General features: G+C 41.4%; 1 long non-coding RNA gene across 2 annotated transcripts in view; it reads left to right on the forward strand.

Annotated features, from left to right (window-relative positions):
• Positions 1 to 19,594: 19,594 nt before the first annotated feature.
• Positions 19,595 to 24,222, forward strand: part of LOC135970943 (uncharacterized) — a 68,067-nt gene continuing 63,439 nt past the window's right edge. For both annotated transcript variants that reach the window (XR_012435326.1, XR_010586883.1), the window contains exon 1: positions 19,595 to 19,884. This is a non-coding gene — a long non-coding RNA (uncharacterized lncRNA). The remainder of the gene's footprint in view (positions 19,885 to 24,222) is intronic.

The following is a 24,222-nucleotide window of genomic DNA, read 5'->3' on the forward strand; positions in this document are numbered from 1 at the left end:
GGCAGGAGAATCACTTGAACTCGGGAGGCAGAGGTTGCAGTGAGCTGAGATTGTGCCACTGCACTCCAGCCTGGGCAATGGAGTGAGACTCTGTGTCAAAAAAAAAAAAAAAAAAAAAAAAATCGGTTGCTTTTACTTGCAACTGAAAGGGTCCTGACTGATATATCATAGTCGGATATAGAGACCAATAGACCACTAGCAAGTGAGACTGATTAGAATTGAGCAAAACCCAGAATTCACTCAGGTGGACATACACACACCCACATACCACAGACACACCCCCAGCACACAGTTTATTTTGGCAACCATACTGGACTTGGGGACCAAAATTCACTAGTAGCTATTGAGGTACATCTAAGGCAAAATAGATTGATTACAGAATGAGTACAGCTATTAAACATACCTGTGTGTTCTAAGTAAGGCTTTATCACACGATTTTAAATTATTCCCTCTTAATTACATCTGCCACAAGAGTTATATTTTCTTCCTCTCTCTCAACTCCCACTAGTAACATTTTCAGTGACTTCTTCCCAGGTACTACATAAAAGGATCTCTCTGAAATTTTTTTTTTTTTCTGTTTAGCTGTGATAAAAAGACAGAAGCCTAACTTTGGACAGCAGGAAATAATGCATCACTTTGAACATGTTGTCTTTTTATTATAAATATGATGATATGGCTAGGTGGGATGGTTTCAAAGAGACAGGATGTTACCTTAAACATTTACAAAGCTGTGGTTAAAACAGTCTCCTTAAACTACCTTTTCAACCCACGGAGCTTACATAAATATTTGGCTGCTGGTGACAGGCCTAATAAATCTGTTTAGAATGTTGCAGCAATATTTACTTACAAAGTAATGGCATAAGACCACTTTGGCCAATAATTTTAAGAAGGAGAGATGCTACTTTTTAGCACCTTGAATAAATATTTGCAAGACCTATAAATCCAAGATAACGCTGCCTCCTCCCTAAAGCAGTTCGCTACTTTCTACCATGTTCCATCCAAATGCCGCTTTTCAATGTCACTCGCTTCAGCAGGAAAAGCTCGACGTTCTCTTGAGATGTATTGGAAGACATCAACTAATACCAGGATGTAATAGAGAAATTCTTCAATTTCCTTATGGTTCAAAGTACTTACTACAAGGTACTTTCAGGCTGGAGGAAGAGGAGAACATCTTACATGAGCATTTGAGGGATAAATCTCATTATGTCTGACCAGGAAGTAAAGGATGCATTCCTTGCTTAACCCGCCACATTATAGGGATTGTAGAACGTGCTTGAAACACAAGTAGAAAGGATGGTGACTTGTCTGGGCATCCTTTCTCCTGGAGAAACTAAGATGGCAACTTAAATGTTTTGGACAAGCTGTTGAGCAATTGAATGAGTCCTTGTTCTTACGGCATGGAGTGAGATGCTATCTGATTTCTCCCTGGCCCTTTTCAAGAGCTGAGTCTCTTCTTGATTGAAAGAGACGATTCCTCAAGGGAAAGATACCAAGAGTGACAAACATTTCTTTCTGAGGGTCAGACAACACAATAAGCTCTTGGTTGCCAAATGCATCCCTGGACCATTTTTCAAATGTTTGGGTTAAAAAAAAATTTTAAGAAGTATTTCTTGTTTACTACATAGTAAAGAAAAAAGGCTGCAAAAAACTCATCCCAAATACAAATACGAGAGAATTCCAAAATGTTTGTGATTTTTATATATCAATTATGCTATCAAGTTTAATTTCCAGTAAGTGTTAACGAGTACTCACAATGTACAAAAAACCCAAGAGTGATTGACTTCTAAAGATAATATTTTTCAAGATCTCATGTAACAATTGCTTTTTTCCAGACTTATAATGAGGCCTCCTGGGCTGAACATTCCTGGGGAAGAAGAACAAAGGAACTTTGCTTTGGTATTTACATTATCTACGGGTAGAAGAAAAGATGAAGATGACTTTGATATTCTGAGGAGGACGGGAGATGATTTGCTATTTATCCTTTTTTAGTGCATAGATTCAAACCAGATGGTCCATGTAAAATAAACCCCATTTGAAACCATTTTGCATTAAGTGAGGCCATACAGAAAGCCCTTGTTTCCTCTTTGGCAGTAGCTGGTGTGAGGTCAGCCTTCTAGAAGTGGCAGGGCTGCCATGTTTGCATCTGCTGCCAGACTTTAGGAACCTACCCACCGATACCCTGCCACCCAATAATGCCAGTCTTCCACAAGTAATCCGGTAAGAAGAATCCTCACTAACGACTGCCATTTGGGTCACAACATTTTCTGTCTCTGTGAATGGCAGATGCTAAAAATACCTTCTTGATGAGCTTTATTTTTTTCTGGGAGAATTGGAGAAGACTTCACAGAAGATTCAAGAAGTCAGGATGGGGTAAGTACTGTAGCAAGAATCCCCACACATGGCAGTAGGCTCTAGGTACACAATAGAAACAAAACAAAGTTCCTGCCCTTGTGGGCTCCCACTAGTGTGTAGTTTTCAGGATTATACAAGTGTCTATAACGAAAAATCCTTCCCATCAAATATTGGCTCTGGACTTTGTCCACATTAACGTTACTCTCCGTGAGAGAAGGATCTGGATGAATGGGTGCTGTTTAGGTGTAAAGAGAATGCAAGGACCTCTGCTTCCTGCCAACTACAAGAAACACCTTCCAGTTCCTCTCACCTGACCCTCCTTCAAACATGAGATTCACACACCATAGTGGTTTTCAATTCTGGCTGCACATTGAAATCACTAAAGAACTTTAAAAAAGAGTAGAGATTTTCACTTAGTTGGTCTGAGGGTAAGTGCTACAAATGAAGTTTTTGTTTTGTGTTGTTTTTGATGCTCTGGGTGAGCCTGGTGGGCAGCCAAGGTTGAATAATCATGGAGATAGTGTCCTTCTTGGGTTGGCAGCAGTAGAAAAGCCAGTGTTTATTATAGTGGATGCAAAGCATTACGCTAAAATATACCCAGATGTTAGGGAACTGGAAGCATAATTTTGAACATTTTGCACTGCAGGCCTATCTATACACAAACCAGCATTGAGCATCTTCTGTGTAATAAGCAGGTGATGAAGTGTGATGGAAAAATAAAAATAAGTAAGCTACAATCTCATCCCTGTCCTCTGGTTGCTCACAGTGTACTTAGGAGTGAGGCAAAAAGCAATTCCTATCTAATAAGAAAGATGAAACATGAGGACAGGAACATTGCGATCTGATTTGTTCACTGATGTGTCCACAGCACCTAGACAGTGCCTGACACATAACAGTGCTCAATAAATAATTGTCGAACGAGGACATTTTAACAGCTATGGATTATATGACAAAGGGTTGATGCCTTTATTAAGTAAGTTATTAACAAAGGCAAAAGAAACAGATTGATGCTTAATAATAGATGATGATATAAAAGACCCAAACAGATAATTAACCAAATTAAAAATGTGAGTAAACAATCATATGGAGAAACGTTTAACTTAATGAGTAATCAAATGAAAGTAAATTGGAACATAAATTAACTTCAATCTTTAATTAAATTAAGGAAGTGTAAATAATCAAAGGGAGTGCACTAATGTGAGCATTCTTACACTCTGCTCTTGGCACTGCTAATTAATATAACCTTTTCTAGAGAACAATTTGGAAATAATATAAGGCTTATAAAAATATACCAGTAAACTAACTTCTGAGAATCTTTCCTAGGAAAATGAATCAAAATATGAAAAGGTTTGTTTGTAAAGATATTCATAATAGTATTCTCTAAAATACAAATGAAAATAGTCTACTGCCCTCAAAGGGAAAATTAAGTTACAGCCAATCCATTTAATGCACTATTATAAAGTCATTAAGAGTGATGGTTATGCAATTTCTCCCAATGTGGAAAAATGCTTATATCATTATATGAAGAGAAAAAGTGAGATACAAAATTATACAAAATTTATCCTATCTTAAAATTATTTTTGAAAAGAGACAGAAATAAAGGTTATATTTTAAAATATGCTATGGTTGGGCACAGTGGCTCATGCCTGTAATCCCAGCACTTTGGGAGACCAAGGCAGGAGGATCATTTGAGGCCAGGAGTTCAAGGCCAGCCTGGCCAACATAGTGAGACCCCCCATCTCTAAAAAAAAGAAAAAATATATAAAAATAAAAAATACATTAATTAAAATATGTTATAAAAGCCTGTACATATTAAACAGAGAAAGGAATTATACAAAAATTATTAAAGTTATTGTTAATGATAGCCTTATAAATGATTTTTAAAAAACCATTTTCCAAGCAGTATAATATTATTCTATTAATTCTATCATTAAAAATAATTTAAAAAGTTATTAAAACAACAACAATGTGCTATGAAAGTACCAAGAAAGGAATGATTAGCTTCTAGGAGAGTTGAGATCAATTCACAGAAATTGATACTCAGCTGCTGTTCAAGGATGGATGTGTCGGTCAGGATAGGATATTGCTGTAACAAACAACACCATTTTAGTGATGAATGCAATAAAATGTTTCTTTTTCACTTCTAATTGAGTGTTAGGCCTGTGGTCTTCCATAGGTTGATTTTGAGACCCAAGGTCCTTTCATCTCATGGCTCCACAGCCCGCTGGGACCTTGAAGTCTTCCATGACCAGCCCCCAGATGGTGAGTCACGAGAGACAGCATAGTGAATCCTCATGGGGCATTTTGGAAGCCAGGTCAGGAGGTGATGCACATCCCATCCACCCAGATACCATTGGCCAGAACTAGATGTATGACCCTAGCTGGATGCACAGAGACTGGAAAATGCGATCTTCCGGTGTGCTCAGGAGGAAATGAAATGATTTGTTACATACAAAGCATCACCTCTGCCACAGTGAGCACTGGAGGGAGGAGAAACGGTGTGTTGCAGGTGAAGAGGCCAGCATGTTGGAGGTTTTTGAGTATTTCAGTCGAGGCCTGAGAAAACGTGGTGCTCTTGAGGCATGCACAGTTTGAGGGCGGCTGTGGTATACGAAGGATGTAGTGAGAGATAGGAGCTGAAAATGGAAAAGCGACAACTTAGCCTATAATGAAGTTTGAAGCCAGATTATGAAGTCCCTTCCAAACCCCTTGTGAAGGTATTTTCAACTCGGGCCCGTATATTATGGAAAACAATGAAAATATTTAAGAATCATTACATTTACACATTATAAAATTCAGTCTGGCTACAGTAGAAAGTATAGATTGAAATGGGAGAGACCAGAAGGAGAGAGTCATTAGAAATTTTTATTTCTAGGGGCATCATTGGCCTCCTTAATTCACAGAGGACATTTAGACTTTCTATTTTCTGGGCAAACAATATTAACAGCACACCCACTGTTTATTATGTGCTCCTGAACATTGTGGGGAATAGGTTTCTGCACTCAGAAAACTTTCAGTTGAATAGGAGGAGATCAGGATAATGAAAAAGAATAGAGCGAGTATAACTTCCAAGCTCACCCAGGTCTTCAACCAAATGTGAAAGACTAAACTTTATAGGCTGAATAATTGTACTTAAATGAAGTTATATCCTATCTGTTGTCTCTGACCCATTCCTAAACATAGGGAATGTACTCAGATTCTGGATAGCCAAAATGAATGATCATATCTAAAATAATTATTATCAACTAATATACTGTGCTTGGTAAAGGAAGAGTCTTTAGGAGGATGTATTAGTTTCCTGTGATTGTTGATACAAATTGCCACAAGCTGGGTGGCTTCAAACAACAGTAATTTATTCTGTCATAGCTCTGAAGGCCAGAAGCCTGAAATCAAGGTGTCGGCAGGGCCTCGCTCGCTCTGGAGGTTCTAGGAAAGAAGCCAGTCTTTGCCTCTTCCAGCCTCGGCTGGCTGTTAGCTTTGCTGGACTTGTCGCCACTTTACTCCAACCTCTGCCTCTGTGGTCACATTGTCTCTTCCTCTCCCGCCTGTCTTCTTTGTCTCTTTTTTTTTTTTTTTTTCCTGAGACGGAGTCTCACTCTGTCACCCAGGTTGGAGTGCCGTGGCGAGATCTTGGCTCACTGCAACCTCCACGTCCTGGGTTCAAGCGATTCCCAAGTAGCTGGGATTACAGGTGTCTGCCACCATCCCTGGCTAATATTTTATATTTTTGGTAGAGATGGGGTTTCACCAGGTTGGCCAGGCTGGTTTCGAACTCCTGACCTCAAGTGATCCACCCACCTGGGCCTCCCAAAGTGCTGGAACTACAGGCATGAACCACCGCGCCCAGCCTCTGTTTTTCTCTTATAAGGACATTTATCATTGGATTTAGGAGCCATCCAGATAATTCAGGATGATCTCATCATCCCAGGATTGTCAACGTAATTATATCTGCAAAGACCTTTTTTTTTTTTCTAATAAGGTAACACTTATCGGTTCCAGGTGTTAAGACAGGAACATGTCTTTTGGGACCACCATTCAGATCAGCACAGAGGACTGTACATTCATTTAGATACAGGTTCATTAACTCCTCCAGGTGAGCTGGTTTATGAGGCTGTTTCCACTCTTTGGCAGTGATGCTCAGGGGCTGACAGTATGTCCCCCTGGACTTAGGAGGCTGAGGGATGGGGAAAGACACTGACAGGGTGGGAGGAAGCCAAGACAACCACCCTTATCTGTACACTGTTGCTCAGTGTATTTGAGAATAGATGCCAACTTTCTTTTTTTTATTTTAATTTTTATTTTAAGTTCCAGGATACATGTGCAGGATGTATAGGTTTGTTACACGGTAAACGTGAGCCATGGTGGTTTGCTGCACCTATCAATCCATCACCTAGGTATTAAGCCCGGAATGCATTAGCTATTTTTCCTGATGCTCTCCCTCCCCCACCCCATCCCCTGACAGGTCCCAGTGTGTGTTGCTCTCCTCCCTGTGTTTGTATGTTCTCATTGTTCAGCTCCCACTTATGAGTGAGAACATGCGATGTTCGGTCTTCTGTTTCTGCGTTTTGCTGAGGATAATGGCTTCCAGCTTCATCCATGTCCCAGATGTTAACTTTCAAAGTAGGTCCCACCTTTTCTTACTCTTTCCTTCTCTTTTGTTATGCGTGTGTTTTAATTTTTTGTAGCTTTTTAACTTCCACTTCTTCATTTTAGAATTTCTCTTGTACATGCTGCCACGTATTACATGTTGGCATGTTTCACAGTGAGTTGACGTGTTAACTTTCTCTTCCATATAGTGAAAGAAGGTCAGAGATACCCTATCCTCTGTATCCCTCTTCTCTGTATCCTCCTTCACAGTACACGGAACAATCCTCTACAGAGTATTTAATCCTGCTATTGTGCTAAAGCTTTGTTTATAATGGTGGAGGATCAGAGACGGTGTCTGTCAAGTTTGCTTCAGAAAACAATCATTTTTATTTGCCCAAAAAAGTTGAAAACATGTCCACACACAAAAAAACTGTACATGTTCATTTATAGCAGCTTTATTCATAATTGCCAAAACGTGGAAGCAGCCAAGTCTTTCAATTGGTGAATGGACACACAAACTTTGGTACATCCAGACAGTGGAACTTTGTTCAGCACTAAAAAGAAGTGAGCTATCAAGTCATGAAAAGACATAGAGGAAACTTCAAAGCATATTACTCAGTGAAAGAAGTCAGTCTGAAAGGGCTACATCCAGTGTGATTCTAACTATATGACATTCTGGAAAAGGCAAGATTATGAAGACAATAAAGAGATCAGTGGTTGCCAAAGGTTAGAAGGAAGGGAGAAATGAATAGATGAAGTGTGGAGAATTTTCAGGGCAATAAAACTATTCAGGAAGATAGTGAGATAGGCCGGGAGCAGTGGCTCATGCTTGTAATCCCAGCACTTTGGGAGGCCGAGGCTGGTGGCGTAGAAGTTTGAGACCAGCCTGGCCAACATAGTGAAAACCTGTCTCTACTAAAACTACAAAATTAGCCAGGTATGGGGGCACACGCCTGTAATCCCAGCTACTTGGGAGGCTGAGGCAGGAAAATCGCTTGAACCTGTGAGGCGGAGGTTGCAGTGAACCAAGGTCTCACCACTGCACTCCAGCCTGAGCAACAGAGTGAGACTCTGTCAAAAAAAAAAATAATAATAAATAAATAAAGATAGTAAAATAGTGGATACTTATTATTATACATTTGTCAAAACTCATAGGTTGTGCACCACAAAGAATGAAGGATGACAAAGACTATAGACTTTAGCTGATAATGAAATGTCAATGTTGGTTCATCTATTGTAATCAACGTACCACTCTGCTGCAGGATGTTGATAGCAGCGGAGGCTGTGTGTGGCGAGGGGTCTAGGGAATATGTAAGAACTCTACTTCCTGCTCAACAGTGCTGTGAACCTACAACTACTCTAAAAAATAAAGTCTCTTTATATTTGTAAAAGTCTAACCATCTTTATTTTTCCTCCCAGAAATGTCAGGGATTCCTAATGACAAGTCTCATCTCGGAGGTGTCTCAAGTAGATTTTGATCACCTTTTCTTTTCTCTCTTGAGGATAAAAACCGGGGTTGATATTCAGATCATGGGATAAAAAATATTTCTGGATTAAAAGGTGAAACTAAGAAGTCGTTAAACTAGCCCTTCTTCTGAAATGTTTGTTCTGGACAAACTGAGAATGTTGCCCTTTTGGTAGTGTTCATTGGAAAGGAGAGGGTAATTCACAGCCTGTCTCTTAAGGGCAGCCCGTGGAGGGAATAAAAATGCCTTCACATAGGTGTTACAAAGAAGGCTGTGTTCCCCTACAGGACGTGATTTCCATGGCTGCGGGGCAGAGTTCTACAGGGTTATTCTATGGTAACAGAATTTAGTGTTTGGCTTCCAAAAGTGACATCATACCCACCTAACTTTTGGTAAATCATGGGTTTGGTTAAGTTGCTTGCATTTCAAGACCATGAGGAAAAAAATGAAGGATAAAGTTGATTCCTTTTGATCCCAACCTGGTGCACACGGACAGAAATCAAATAGAAAAACCGCTGTCAGCAAGTAGTGAAAAAAATCAGGTTAAAAAAATAGACCATGAGAGAAGAAAATAGACAAGGAAATTCTATAAGGCTGGATGAGCGGCAGTCAGCTGCCTGCCAGGGCTTATCTCTTCTGCTCTCCTGTAAGTACTGCCATCCTCAGTAGGGTTGAATCAGGACTAAGTGGGCCTTTGCAACCTCCTGAATGCCTGAGACTCACTGAGTGGTCTCAAATAGCCCCACACACTCAGGTACTAACATACTCGCCAAGCCCAAGGCCATGCGAATCTGACAATTCTGACAACCATGACAAAAAAGGGATTTCTTCATCTTGTTCATTAGCTTTACACTTTTCAGATGAGCTTCAGAGATGACATCTTCATAATACAGATAAAGTGAGGAAGTGGGTCATTTAATAATATCTCAGGGCCATCACTGTGCTGGGTGCTGGGATAAATCAGGGACGACTTAGACACAGGTTACACTGTCGGAGACTCCAGGCCAGGTACAAAGTGGGACATACTCCCAAGGAACGATAGTGGGAGGTGGAGAGGGGTAAATGCCGTAAGAAGCTCGAACGACAAACAGCAGGGGTGGGGATGATTCCCAGGTGAGGGAACAAAGGAGGTAGTATTTATAAAAGTTATTAAAAATTATTTTAGGCAAATAAAAAGCAAAAGGAGTCCTTGGAAAGTTTTTATTTCTTTTAAACCAGCTCTAGAAATGTTTCTTGTCTAACAGAAAAGCCTGGCTCTTAAAGCCAGACCAGTAAGCGTTAATATGCAAATGCTGGCCAGGCACAGTGGCTCACGCCTGTAATCCCAGGACTTTGGGAGACCGAGGCAGGCAGATCACGAGGTCAGGAGATGGAAACCATCCTGGCCAACATGGCGAAACCCTGTCTCTACTAAAAATACAAAAATTAGCTGTAATCCCAGCTACTCCAGAGGCTAAGGCACGAGAATCGCTTGAACCCAGGAGGCGGAGTTTACAGTGAGCTGGGATCACCCACTGTACTCCAGCCTGGGTGATAGAGCAAGACTGAATCCCCCTCCCCGCCATCCAAAAAAAGGCAAATACTGGCCTTTAGAAGCTGGGTCCATCCAAACATGGCAATTCCCACGTGTTTTCTCTCTTTGCTTGGAGCCCCCCTCCCTCTGTCTCTGTACCAGGGAGCTTCTTCCTTCTTTCTTGCCTATTAAACTCTCCACTCCTTAAAACCACTCCACATGTCATAATATTAGTAGTCAATTTCAGAGGACAGGATTAGGTCTGTGGACAAGAGAGGTGGGAGGACAAATAGCATCCCAGGTGTCATTATATCACTAGCTCCAGTGGAGGAGACGTACCTATGTTTGAGTGTGAGGTGAAGTGGGGCTAATAGAGAAGCCTGGGAGACAGGAGGAAAGGCAGGTCTAGCCCTACAAGAGATCAGGCCTTGGGTGGGCACTGCAGAAATGGAGACAACAGGGTTCTACTGTACTTCCAAGAGGAAATTTGGTGAATAAGGGAAGGAGATAGGAAGAATGGCAAATAGGTAGTCTATGGTTGAATGAAGATTTTTTTTTTCTTTTAAGTTAGAAGAGTTCTAGCCCTGTGTGTAGGCTGAAAGGAAGATAAAAGGGGAAAGGGAGGGTTTGAAAACTAGAGTGGAGAATTGGTAGGGAAAACCACTAAGAGCACATAAAGACTTGAACAAGAATGCTCATAGCAGCTTTATCTGTAATAGCCTCAAACAGTAAACAAATAAAATATCTTTCAGAAAGGGAATGAGTGCATAAATTATGACATATTCATTCATACAACAAATGTTACAAAGCAAAGAAAAATCAAAATGATGATATTTTATGAATAACATGGATGAATCTCAAAGACATGATGCTGAGTAAAAGAAGTACAAAACTAAAATAGTTTAAACGCAAGAGTTGCCATTGCATGATTGCATTTATATGAAGTTTAAAAATAGTTAAAAATAACCTGTGGTGATAGAGGCCAGAATAACAGTCATCCCCAAAGAGGCAACTAACTGGGAAAATCCACAGTGGAGCCTTCTAGGTGCCAGGGATGCCATGTCATGGCTGGATGGTGGTAATGTAGGTGCATGCCTATGTCAAATCTCATCAAGTTCCCCATATAAGATTTGTAATTTATTCCTCAATAGAGAAAGAATGAGAGATAAGAGAGAGAGGGAGAGAGAGAGAGTGGGGATAACTGGGACAGAGCAAACAGGTAGATGAGATGAGGAGGAGAGGAGGAGAAGGAAGGTGTAGATACACAGGGACTTGGAGGTAGAGGGAGGTAGAGTGAAGGCAAATTGCAGCGTTACTTCTGACTCCTTCACCCTCCATATGTGAGGAGATAAGTGCCTTACCTGGAGTGGTGGTGATGACGGATAGGAGGGGAAAGGTTGACTTTGCAAAGGAGTAATCTACAGGAAATGGTAACTGAGTGCGAGGCTCCAGGGAGGGGTTGGTGGGTATCCAAAGACAAGAAGGTGGACAAAGATGCTCCTGACTCCAGGACCTGAATAGATGCCTGAAATGGCATAGGATCCATTAGACAGTCACTAACTCACCTACCAGGGGCTTATCCCATTTATGGAACACAGGCACATGTCTAATTAATACGATCCAGTTCGTGACAGTCTAAGTCTTTATTCAGCTGCAGGTTCTAGCTGAATCACAAGGAGTGTTCAAGGTATTAAAGCAATATCTCTGGGAATACCTCAATTTAACATCCTCTCCATCTTACCCTTATTAAGACTGAACGGGATGGAATTTGGGCTTGCCCACATCCAGTTAAATGCAGTCACTCACAATGGAGTGGATGAAGGAGGACTATTCAATGGATGTTCAAAGGGTGTTGTTAACAATGGATTAACAAAGGAGGTTAACAATGGGTAACAAAGAGCCTGTTCCTCCCAATACTGATCTGTGAAGCCAACTCAGAAGCCCAGGGCAGAAAGCAAAGGTAGGGAGAGGCGGCAAGCCCACCTGGGCATGAGCTTCATCTTTCCTGGGTACCATCAGAAGAGTCCAGGGAAACAAAATTTGCTTGGTCATGCTGTACTGTTGGCCTCATGTCCTTGCTAAGACTCTTTGAGTTCCAGTCTGATGGTGGCCTCTCATAGGTAATAATGAGATGCAGAAATGTCAGCCACTTGGGAAAGTTCAGGAAAAATGGACTTTCAGGGATACTGGAGAACAAAGATGTTGTCCAGGGTATACTGGGCACTGCTTCATCATTTCCCACCGCAGATGAGGATGTGGTTTCACTGGTACTAAGTACGGGTCAGACCCAGGAGAGCCTGATGCTTGTAAACAGTCCCTCAAATGGAAGTACATGGATTGTTAGTGTAAGTCTTTCCTGCAGACTGGGGTGAGCTGAGGCTAAAAGGACAGTGGCCAAACAAGTCCTGTGCTATTTTCTCAACTCTGGCAGGGTCCCATCTGCACGGAGGGCTGCCGGCAGCTGTGCATCAGAAGGGGGCCCAGGAGGGAAGGAGAAACCACATCAAGATGAATTGCACCTGCTCCTGTTTGGCATGTCCCCGCCTTTATCATTGGTATCCTGGCTAAGGGAGCTGGATTGTAGCATATGCATGCTCATGGAACACGTGTGTGTTTGTGTGTTAGAGCTCTTTAGGGGGTCCATAACTCACTGAGGCAGTGCTAAGAAGGACTGTGATCACACTGCAGATGGAGGAGGGAGGTGGGCATGAAGGTGATGAGGGTGTGGGGAGAATCCAGGGACATAAAGAAGCATGAGATGCACCACTGGCCTTCAAGATATGTACAGCCTAATGTGGCCAAAAGGACAAAAACATGAGGCAACCCAAGCCTGAGTGGTACAAAAAGAGGTGCTGAGAATTAAAGCAGTGAGGGAGACTGAAAAGGGAGAGGGGAGCGAGAGAAGAGAGCAGAGAGAACTGCCAGCAAGTGTGATCTGAGAAGGAAGGCGTCATGATGAAAGGACACTTGATTTGAGTCTTGGAGGAAGCAGCTTGAGTTTAGGATAAGCAGACAAAAGGGAGAGCATTCCAGAAAAAAGAACTGGTAGGTACAAAGGCATGCAGGTGGGAGGTAAGCAGAACACCCAGGCACTGGGAAGGAGCAGAGGTTTCCCAAGCTGGGAGCTGCACCATGGCCAGTAGACTGTGTCTGGGAGAGTCCATATGCCACTCCATGTGTCAATCAGCCAGTAATCACTAAAGCACACCCAAAGGGTTTTATATATATGTGGAAGGCTGTGAGCTAAGTAGGAGGTGGAAAGATTAAGAAAACATTTTTAAAGGAGGGGTGAAACACAGCACAGAGATTTGCCAACTCAATACTGCATGTCTAATAAATGTAAAAAGGAAGACAGGGCACCCTTGCTGCCATATAGTCACTGTGCTTACAGAAGGAGCTGAGTCCTCCCCTCAAGCCCCTTCAAGCACAGCATAGCCATGGCGTCCAGCAATCATGAAGCTTGGATTCCCAATGGACAGATCTGGTTCAAATTCTGGTTCTGCAATTTTCCAGCCTGGTGACCCTTGGAAAATTGCTTGACCTCCCTTGAGCCTTAGGTTTGCATTTGGAAATGGGAATGCTATCATAGAACCAGGGTCGAAGAGCTGTTGTGAGGTTTAATGAATCTGTAATGAACCAAGCCCAGAGCCTGGTATGTGCTGAGCACTAAGTAAATGTTAACTATTTTTGTTTTTATTATAAGATAAAGGAGTGTTCTCTGCTTTTGCCACATGGGTACAAAAACTTGTATGACTTACAGAGCCCCTGTGGTAGAGAGTGCTAGTTGCCTACCCACATCCTTAGTAATTATCCCTCCATTTTATTCACTTTAACAGCACACCTATATCACACACACACACACACACATATACACGCAGACGCACGCACACACACACATCCCTATTTTTCCCAGCTGGCCTTACAAGTAAGGGTTATTGTGTTCTGGCTAGTGAGATGTAAGCACTAGGGTGCCCTCTCTGAAGCTCTGTAAGTAGGCTAGTTCAGCAGGCACTTGCCATCTACCCTTCCCACGTCTCATCTTTCTTCCTGCCTGAATTAGAGATGTGATGGCTGAAGCTTCAGCATCCTGGTTGAATCATGTGACCATCTTAAGAATGGAATCCTTGGACTAAGGCTGAATTGACAGATGAAGGGCAGAAGGATAGATTATGCCTGAATCCCAGGTGATGATGAGACAGCATAATACTCTTAGGCTGGCTATCTCTTAACTTCTCATTACATGGTAAATATAAGCACCTGCATTGTTGAGGTCACTGTATCTTTGATACTCACTACTAATGGCAAATGATGCATTTCCCCTTGACCAAAAAATGTGATTAGAGGCTGGCCTGATTGATGATAGAATCTCTGTGTAGGCAACTGGTTCCTTCCCTGCCCTGTCCTCTCTTTTTCTCTCCTATATTAATACACGCCTACAGTGGACTGAATGGTGGCCCCAAAAAGATATGTCCTTGTCCTGATCCCTGGAACCTATGAATGTTACCTTATTTGGGAAAAGGGTCTGCAAATATAATTAGGTGCCAGGCACGGTGGCTCACGTCTGTAATCCCAGCACTTTGGGGGCCAAGATGGGTGGATCACCTGAGGTCAAAAATTTGAGACCCGCCTGGCCAACATGAAGAAACTCCGTCCCTACAAAAAATGCAAAAATTGGCCTGGTGACAACGTGGCATGCACCTGTAATCCCAGCTACTTGGGAGACTGAGGCAGGAGAATCACTTGAACTGGGAGGTGGAGGTTGCAGTGAGTCAAGATTGCACCACTGCACTCCAACCTGGGCTACAGAGCAAGACTCCATCTCATATATATATATATATAAAAAACATATATTATATATTATATGTAAAATATATAACATATATAATATATAATATATATTATATATAACATATATATATATATTTTTAAGTAGTTAAGAATCATAAGATGAAGAGATCATCCTGGATCATCTGAATGGATCTTAATTTCAACAACAAGTATCCTTATAAAAGACACAAAGAAGAGAAGACAGACAGAAGAGAAAGAGACAATGTGACCACAGTCACAGAGATTGGAGGGTGCAGCTGATCCAGAAGCTGGAAGTGACAAAGATTGTCTTCTTCTCTAGAGCCCTCAGAGAGAGTGTGGCCCTGCCAACACCTTGATTTCAGGCTTGTGGCCTTCAGAACTATGAGAGAATACATTTCTGTTGTAAGCCACCCAGTTTGTGATCATTCGTGACGGCAACCATAGGAGCCTAATGCATGCCCATTGTTACACTGCATTCCAGGCTTGTGTTGGGGCTTCAAACCCTCTGTGACTGCTCAGTAAATTCTTCCCAAACCTGATGGATGTGTTCTCACGTCAGACACTCTCGGGCCAGACTGTTCTCCCTTCCTGAGGGAGAAAGAAGCAGTCCGATGACATCGACATTCCCTGCATATTCCCTTTTGCAGACTCTGTAAACAGCTGTATTCCTGTGGTAGCTGCAAGCCAACCAAACATGGGAGAGTAAAACCATTTGTAACCATCTGGAGGACACAGCCAGATCCTCTTTGCTCTGAAATGCCTCTGAGTTTAGAAATCTAAACACATATTCCAGTTTGTCAAACTTCCTGAAGGACTGGGATATATTATATGGTTGCACAACACAGCTCGATGACTGCACTCACTGCCTGCATCTTCCTCCACCCCCATGCTAGGACCCATGTTAGGAGAGAAGGTGGGCTGCAGAGGGCTGGAGTCAGAGGATGGAAAACAGAGGAGCCTGGTGAGCAGGCTTAAAAATCAAGAACCTTCCACTGGGCCGTAGAAAGAAAACCTGTCATGCTCCTGTCATCAGAGCTAAAAAGCAGTATAGGGTGGTGGTTACATGTTGGTGCCAGTGGCCCCAGATTGCTAACCAGCTGTGTGTCTTTGACCAATTCAATCTCTAAGATCTGTTTTACTTATTTGCAAAATGGGGATAGTAACTACACCTACCTCTTAGAGTATTGTGCGGATTACGTGGGCTAAATGCATGAAAAGTACTTTGGGCAGTACCTGGTTCAAGGCAGGTATATATTCACAGAAACAGCTACTGTGAAACGCTCAGGAGAATCCATGATAAAGGCAGTAGTTCTTCCTAGCCACAGAAATCTGTCCACAATGCATCCGTTTCCTGTGAACGAGTTATTAAAAACTTCCACAACTTATCGTTGTATTTTTTTTTTTTAGTTTGTTTTTAAACAAACTAAACAGGGCTGGCCAAAGCCTCATACCACAAAATTCCTCCATGCCTTCACTCATGCCTCCAATTCCACTGCTAAAAGCTTCACCCTCTAGAATCAAGGGCGCTAAGCAAACTATCTGCAAAGGGTTAGAGAGTAAATATTCTTGGTTTTATAGGTTAATGTGGTCTTACATATTTTTCTCATTTTGAAAATTTATAACAATATTTAAAAAATATGAAACACATTTTTTTTTTAACTGGAGAGGGTAAGCAGGCGACATTTGACTCAAGAACCATAGTTTGCCAACCTGCGTTTAATGAGACTCAGTTTTCTGATTAAATTACCACCTGCATAAAAGAGGCTCTGGGAGGCGTCTGAGGGGGGAAGGGGTTTTCTGTGTTCTCTGCCTCTGTCTCTGTCAGGAGAGGAGAGATGGCAGTGATGGTCACAGAGGAAAGGACCCACTGAAGGGACTAAATGGCTGAAAGACATAAAACAGACCTGGATGCCTGAATCAAATCCCCACACTGTCTGACTCTGCCTGAAGCCAGCCTATTTCAAAGTATTGAACCAATAGGGAGGAACAAGTGAGATCTAGACTCACATCTGCACTTTGCAATGCCTTTCATTCTGCGACTCAGAGGTGCTGTCATTTTTCAGCAATCCAATCCAGCAAGATGCTCAGAAGTTAAAATGCTAAAATCTTATTTCACAAATCATTTATTCCCATTGACAGACTCTCTTCATACCATAACCTTTCATTACAAGCAGCAGAAGAAAGAGCTACAGTTCCACTCCGACAACAACAAAGAACCCCCTGGATGATAGAATGAGATCAGTAAATGCAGACACCATGGCCAGGAGACTCCCATCTGCGTTTGGCAGAAAACTGCCTTGTGAAGATGCTCGCCACTGGGTCCTGACAGATGAGACTTCACAGAGGAGAGAAGGAAAGGGCTGAAGTTTAATAAAATTGAGCCTGGAAGGAATGTAGGCTACTTCTTCATCAAAGAGATGAAGATGACAGATCAAGTTTTTCTTTAGCCAAAATATCGAAAAGAAAAAAATTACAAACATGCATAATAACATTTGGAATGATAATCCTTAATGGTTTCTACTATACTGAGGCATAAATCTCAAGGACTCCTTGTTTCCTGCTAAAAGTTCATTCTTTCCCTGCGTTTCTTTATATACAGTGTATTAGTCAGGTTTATCCAGCAAAACAGAACCAATAGTTACACACATGTGTAAGGTGATTGTGATTGATGGATATATAAGATAAGAAAATCTGTGCATTCTATTGGTGGGGGGTGTGTGTGTGTGTGTGTGTGTGTGTGTGTTTGTGGAGAGAGAGAGAGAGAGAGATAAAGAGAGACAGAGAGTTTTGTTTTACAGAAGAGGCTGGATGCGGAGACTCATACCTGTAATCCCAGCACTTTGGGAGGCGAAGGCAGAGGGATCGCTTGAGCCCAGGAATTCAAGACCATCTTGGGGAAGACAGTGAAACTTCATCTCTACAAAATTAAAAATAAAAATAGCCAGGCGTGGTGGATGTCTGTGATCCCAGCCACATGGAAGGCTGAGACAGGAGAATGGCTTGGGCCCAGGAGGTTGAGGCTGCAATGAGCCATGTTCATGCCACTGCACTCCAGCCTCAGGGACAGAGCGAGACCTCGTCTCAAAAAACAAAACAAAACAAAACAACAACAACAACAACAACACAAAAAGACTCACACAATTGTGGGCTGGCAAATCTAAAATCTACAGGTGCCAGCCGGCTGGAAACCCAGGAAACAGTGGCTACTGCGGCTTGAGTCCAGAGTCAGTCTGCAAGCAGAATTCTCTCTCTCAGGTGATGTCAGTCTTTTTCTCATAAAGTCTTCAACTGATTGGATGAGGCCCACCCACATTATGGGTCTGCCTTACTTGAAGCCTACTAATTTAAATGTTAGTCTCATCTAAAATTATTTCATAGCAACAATATCTAGACTGGTATTTGACCAAATACCTGGGTACTACTATGGCTTAGCTAAATTGACACATAAAATTAACCATCATGCTCATCATCCTATTATTTTTCTTTGGCCTCCCCAAATAAGCCACAGGTACTAGATAATCAAATTGTGACTCTGTCATCCTTTACTAGAATGGCCAAAGAGAACAGCAATGGATTATCCCTAAATGGCATATCCTATCCATTAGAAAAGCACTTGGCTATAAGTGACAAAAATCGAAAACAATGAATTGAAAAGAAGAGTTTATTTTTCTCTCATATCAAGAAACCCAGTGAACCCATTACAGGTGCAGTGGCCCACACCTGTAATCCCAGCACTTTGGCAGGCCAAGAACAGAGAACTGCTTGAGCCCAGGGGTTTGAGACCAGCCTGGGAAACATGGCAGGACCCCATCTTCAAATAATAAAAATTAGCTGGGCATGGCAAAATCAGCCTGTAGTACCAGCTACTCAGGAAGCTGAGGTGGATCACTTGAGCTCAGGAGATTGAGGCTGTAGTGAGCCAGGATTGCACCACTGCACTCTAGCTGGGGTGACAGAGCAAGACCCTGTCACAAAAAAAAAAAAAAGAAGATAAAGAAACCCAGCAATGCCATAAGAGACCCATACTCTTTCTATCTTTTGCTTTGCTATCCTAATGTGTCAGATTTTCCCAACACATTTATTGTCTCATAGTTTCATATTAGCTGCAATAGCTCCAGATATCACAAACAAGTACTTCTCAGGCACATTGATGTTCCAAACAGAACTAGAGCATGACTGGCAAAAAAAAAAAAAAAAAAAAAAAAAGGCGGGGGTGGATATAATTATTGAGAGGGTAACTCAATAATCATATTGAGTGAATTATTGTAAACTGTCCTTGTCTGCCACAAGGACAGTTTACATTGATATTTACCTGGATTTGAAAAGTGTCTCTTGAATTATGCATTTAGTCATTCTTTCAGAAAAAATCTTCCATATGACGGTTTTGAGATACCATGTTGTGTAAGACAGTGCACTTACTCTTAAGAAAATTAAATCTGTACCGGAGTTTTCCAAGAACAAACCAGTTACTAGGAGAGAGGTGTTTAGAAGAGGAATACCGAATCCACCCTTCAGGTGGTGGAGAAACTGAGACGGCTTCCCAGAGGAGATGGTGGTAGAACAAAGATGGTGGAACAAAGGATGACTAGGAGTTGGCCTTGAGGATGAGGAGGCTGAAGTAAGGCAAAAGCCAAAGGTCCGAGGTATGAGAGTGTGCTATGCAAACCAGTCAGGGTCTCTCCAGGAAAACCGGCACCTCTTTAAGGATGTACAGCGCAGGGAATGGAAAGCAGGGGATGGGCTATACGGTAGAGAGAGTTGCTGAGAGTTAGCTTGTGTGATGAGGCAATGCAGAGATTAGCATCAAGAAGCAGGAAGCCACTACCGACTCTGCTAAAGCAAAAAAGAAGGAACCAGAAGCTGAACCACAGTGGACCTGTTTGGCAAGAGCTGGAACTACAGAGAAGACAGTCACTGCTGCAGAAATCACCCAAGGAAACAAGGAGAGAAATACCCTGGCTTCTCCCTTCTTTCTACCCTCCATTTTTTGCCAGTGTGTCTCCCTGGCCTAACCCAACCAGCTGGAAGTCTGAGACACAAGAGCCTGTGAACTGCAGCCTGCAAGGATCAGCCATCGTGGACTAAAACACAGCAGGCAGAGGGAGGATGGATGCAGGGCAAACAGATCCAGGACCAGTACTGCACCTTTAGGGAACTGTGAGTATAACTAGTGTGCCATAATGACAGTCATGTATAATAAGCCTTTACTAAATGCCAGAAATGATGCCAGATGTTTAGCATTTTCTGTGCATTAACCTATTTACTTAGTGTAGGTAAGGCACATAAAGAGGAGTGGGAGGAGATGACACTGCGATGTGGAATTAGAGCCAGGCTCACATAACAGAGGGCTCATGTGCCATGCCAACGGGTTTGCACTTTGTCCCAAAGGCACTTGGGAATCAGCGAAGGGTTGGAAGAACTATACAGTCCGAGTAGAATTTCCAAAATATCATTTTGTGATCGTGTCTGGTGTTGTGAGGATTGCTAATTCATCAAATAAATAATGGAGGTCTGATGAAGAAGAACTGGGAGTGGCACCAGCTTCCCTTCCTGTTCCCCTCCTCAGAACAAACAGCCTCACTGCTGAACACTTGTGTCATCTGTTGACATAACTCGGATCTTCGTTTACTTTAGCTCAACAAAACTGGAGTGGCAGACCTTTTTAAAACAAAATATTTATTACTAATCTATACAATAGTTACCATAGTTAATGTATTAATATATTACTCACCTCATTAATACACTTCCAGAAAAATCTACATCCTAGCAATGTTTTACAGAGTTTTTGCTCTATCTTCTAGTTTCTAAAAGCATATTATGGTCCTTTTAGTTTTCAACTTTTAAGACAAATCAGTGTCGTTTGTCACTGGGTTGTGGAGGTGGCAGTTGGAGCCAGAACCTCAGATTAACTTGAAGTGTTGACACAATGTTATCACAGAGCCAAGACTTATGGCCTTCAAAAGGACATTAAGAATTTCTCTCTTTCATAGATGAGAAAAGTGAGCCCACATAGATAAAGCGATTAGCCCAAGGATGTGAAAGTAATGAGTGGAGGTACGACTACAACCCAGACTCCCAAACCAGTACTCCTGCCACTCTTGGTGTTATTGCTAAAGTGTTCAGAGCTAATAAGAAGCTGTCATTTAAAACAATATTGCTCAGGTGGTAAAAATTCATCTCACGTTGAATTATGCAGAAAAGGCTCTGGAAATAGTTTTAGGGGGATACCAATTTCAGGCATGAGTCAGACTAGGGAGTCACTATTGTCATCAAGCCTAAGCCATGTGCTGTTTCTTGGAAGACCTTCTAGGCTGCTTTCATTCAGGCATGCTCAGCCAGGATGGAGCAAGGTTGTAACCAAAAGTCCCAGGCTCTCAACTCGTCAGCTCGGTATCTTCAGTGGAAAGGATGTATTTCTTTTTCCAAGAATGTGAAAGTCTAGATATTGAGTTTTATTGGTTTAGTTTGGGCCATGTGTCTGTTCTTGAACCAATCACTGTAGCCAAAGTGAATGGATGGTTCTGATTGGCCAGGTCTGGCTCCTCTGTCTGCACTAACTTCAGGGGACGGGCTCCACATCTCCATTGTGGAATTATATATTTGGAGAGTGAGGGTGGTAAGATTTCCTGAAGGAATATCAAAGTTCCATCAATGCGAAAAGGCTAAATGGGTGCTGGGCAGGCACAAACAACTGAAATATACTCCAGACACTGAGACTTATGTCAAGTACAGTGGATTTCTAACATTGGCGAGGTTCTCCTATTGGCTATTATCTTGCTATAGGAAATAATCCCATTTGTGTAAAATGGACTTCTCTTGTGCAAAGTGCATGCCCCTACTACGAAATTCAGAGAAGCCAATTGTTCCACGACTTTTAGTCTGTGAAAAGATGATGATCCTGAGTTGAGGTAATATACCTCCACCACCCCCTATGGATCCATGACTGTTGCATCCCAAACAATTCTCTGGGAAACACTCTGTTAACAAGGAAGTTCTTGCCTCAGCTCCGCTTTATAGCCACTCTAGTTAAACAAACTGCATTTAGAATGCAAGGCGCTCAAGGAAGCTCAGAGAAAGGAGCTTGAAGTCAGGAGAGTTTGTCTTTTCAGAGCTCCCCCAAAGGAAACGGATCCAAATGAATCTGAGCATTGAAATGAAGAAGAATAAGCATGCATGTCAGCATCAGTGTATATTTGGCAGCTTCAGTGGACTTGTCATAATCTGTGACAAATTAGCAAAGCAAGTCAATCTCAGTGAGCAAAAACATACAGGATGTTGTTCCGTTGTAATTTAAGCTTTACTGCTCCTATTTGCTGCCTCTGCTCTTTTAGTTCAAAAGTGTATCAAGAATAGTCATGGAATTTTGACAAAGCATTGTTCATAGTTCATAGGCTTGTTTAAAAGCTACCATCTCCTCCTGGAGAGCAGAGATAAGTGGAGAACTTTGTAAGCATGTTCACAAGGGCAGAAACCATTTTTTTAATCTGAAAAAATAACTTGAACATATATGGCAAAAGCACTATTTAAAAGGTAAAGGGAAAATGACAAAAATTGAAGAAATATATAATGTATTAAAATCTGACAAAGAATACCTTTTATCTCTTTGATATACTGATTTCTTCCTTTTGGTGTATATTGCTGTGGGATTGCTGGATCATACAGTATTTCGTTTTTAGTTTTTGAGTAACCTCCATACTGTTCTCCATAAATGCTTGAGGCAATGGATAGCCCAATTGCCCTGATTTGATCATTACACACTGTATGCTTGTATTAAAACATTGCATGCACTCTATAAATATGTATAACTATGTGTACCAATAATAATTAAAAATAAAAATTTATTTTAAAAAGAATATATTTTATATACAAAGGGTTCTCACAAAGAAATAGATGAATACCACAACAGAAAAATGGGATAAAAGCATAAATAGCAAATTAATAAAAGAAAAAGAAATGGACAATATATATATGAAAAATTATTTGACCTCACTAATAAAGAAACAAAATTAACACAACAATGAGACACCACTTTTGCTGTATTGAATTAGCAAAAGACTGACAATACCCAGGGTTAGTCATGAGTATAAGAGAAGGGAGTATAGACTGATAAAACTTAGAGTGGGGGTTAAGTGTTGAGAAAGTTGCAATTGGGCAACAATCATTCTAAGAAGCCACATATCATACATATCTTTGACTCAACCCCTCTAAAAATTTATTCTAGGGAAATAAGTTAGGAAATATTTAACTACAGGGAGTTTATGATAAGAAAATACTGGAAATAAGGCCGGGCATGGTGGCTCACGCCTGTAATTCCAGCACTTTGGGAGACTGAAGCAGGCGGATCAATTGAGGTCAGGAGTTCAAGACCAGCCCGGCCAACATGGAAAAACCTAGTCTCTACTAAAAATATAAAAAATTAACTGAGCGTGATGGCACACACCTGTAGTCCCAAATATTTAGGAGGCTAAGCCAGGAGAATCACTTGAACCCAGGAGGCAGAGGTTGCAGTGCACCGAGATCGCACCACTGCACTCCAGCTTGGGTGACATAATGAGACTCTGTCTCAAGAAAAAAAACAAAAAAGAAAGAAAAAGAAAGAAAAAAGAAAGAAAAGAAAATACTGGAAATAACCAAGCTGTCCAATTGAAAAGTAGTGAAATATATTATGACACTTTCATTGCATGCATCATTAAGTGAGAACAGTATAAATAAGAGGTTAGTGTAATCTTCTATTTGGTTTTATATGAAAAGACTGAAGAATATTCAAGAAATGTTAACAGTGACTTTCTTTTTGCCCATTTGTAATTTCTAGTTTATCACAAATGAACTTAAACGGGAAATATAACATTAAAAAAGAAAGAAAAGGAATGTTAAACTGTCTAGGTTAATAGAGGCTTTTCTCTAGCATCTCTCTCTCCTTCTTCTGGGAAAAGGAATAGTACTTCTGCTCCTTTCTGGGATGCTTCCACAAATTCCTCAGGAAGATAGAACTGAAACATCCATTTGCCCTGCACAGAGAGGCTTCTGATTTAATGACGGGGATCTGTGCTTGGCTCCTCCTGAGTTTGAGAGAGTCTCTGAGCAGTGATAAGCAAACTTGCTCAAAAAGGAGACGTTTGATCTTTATGCCTAGACAAACAATTCTGAGGCTGAACTAAGGCTGGCTCACTGTATCAATGCTAAGGAAAAAAAACTTTTCACATGCAGTAGGCAAGATTTCTGTTTATTTTAGAAAGAAAATGTTTCTTGAATTCCCCACTGTCTTTGCACACAGATATTTATCAGCTTTTATGAAAAAAGAGAAAAAATAAAGAGAAGACAAAAGGAGTTCAATAAGCCCAATTTGTCTACAGACCCTATCTTGAGTATGTTTTAAGACTGCTACTTCCAATCTCCTTCTGAATTTTAAAACTTCTTGATAAGAGTCCTTTTTGGTATCTCTAGGTTTTTCGGGAAGAGAGACTTGCGCTGATTCAAGTCCTTTCATGTCTGACT

The sequence above is a fragment of the Macaca fascicularis genome, chromosome 5 (genome assembly GCF_037993035.2).
Source record: "Macaca fascicularis isolate 582-1 chromosome 5, T2T-MFA8v1.1".
In the NCBI taxonomy this organism is placed as follows: Eukaryota; Metazoa; Chordata; class Mammalia; order Primates; family Cercopithecidae; genus Macaca; species Macaca fascicularis.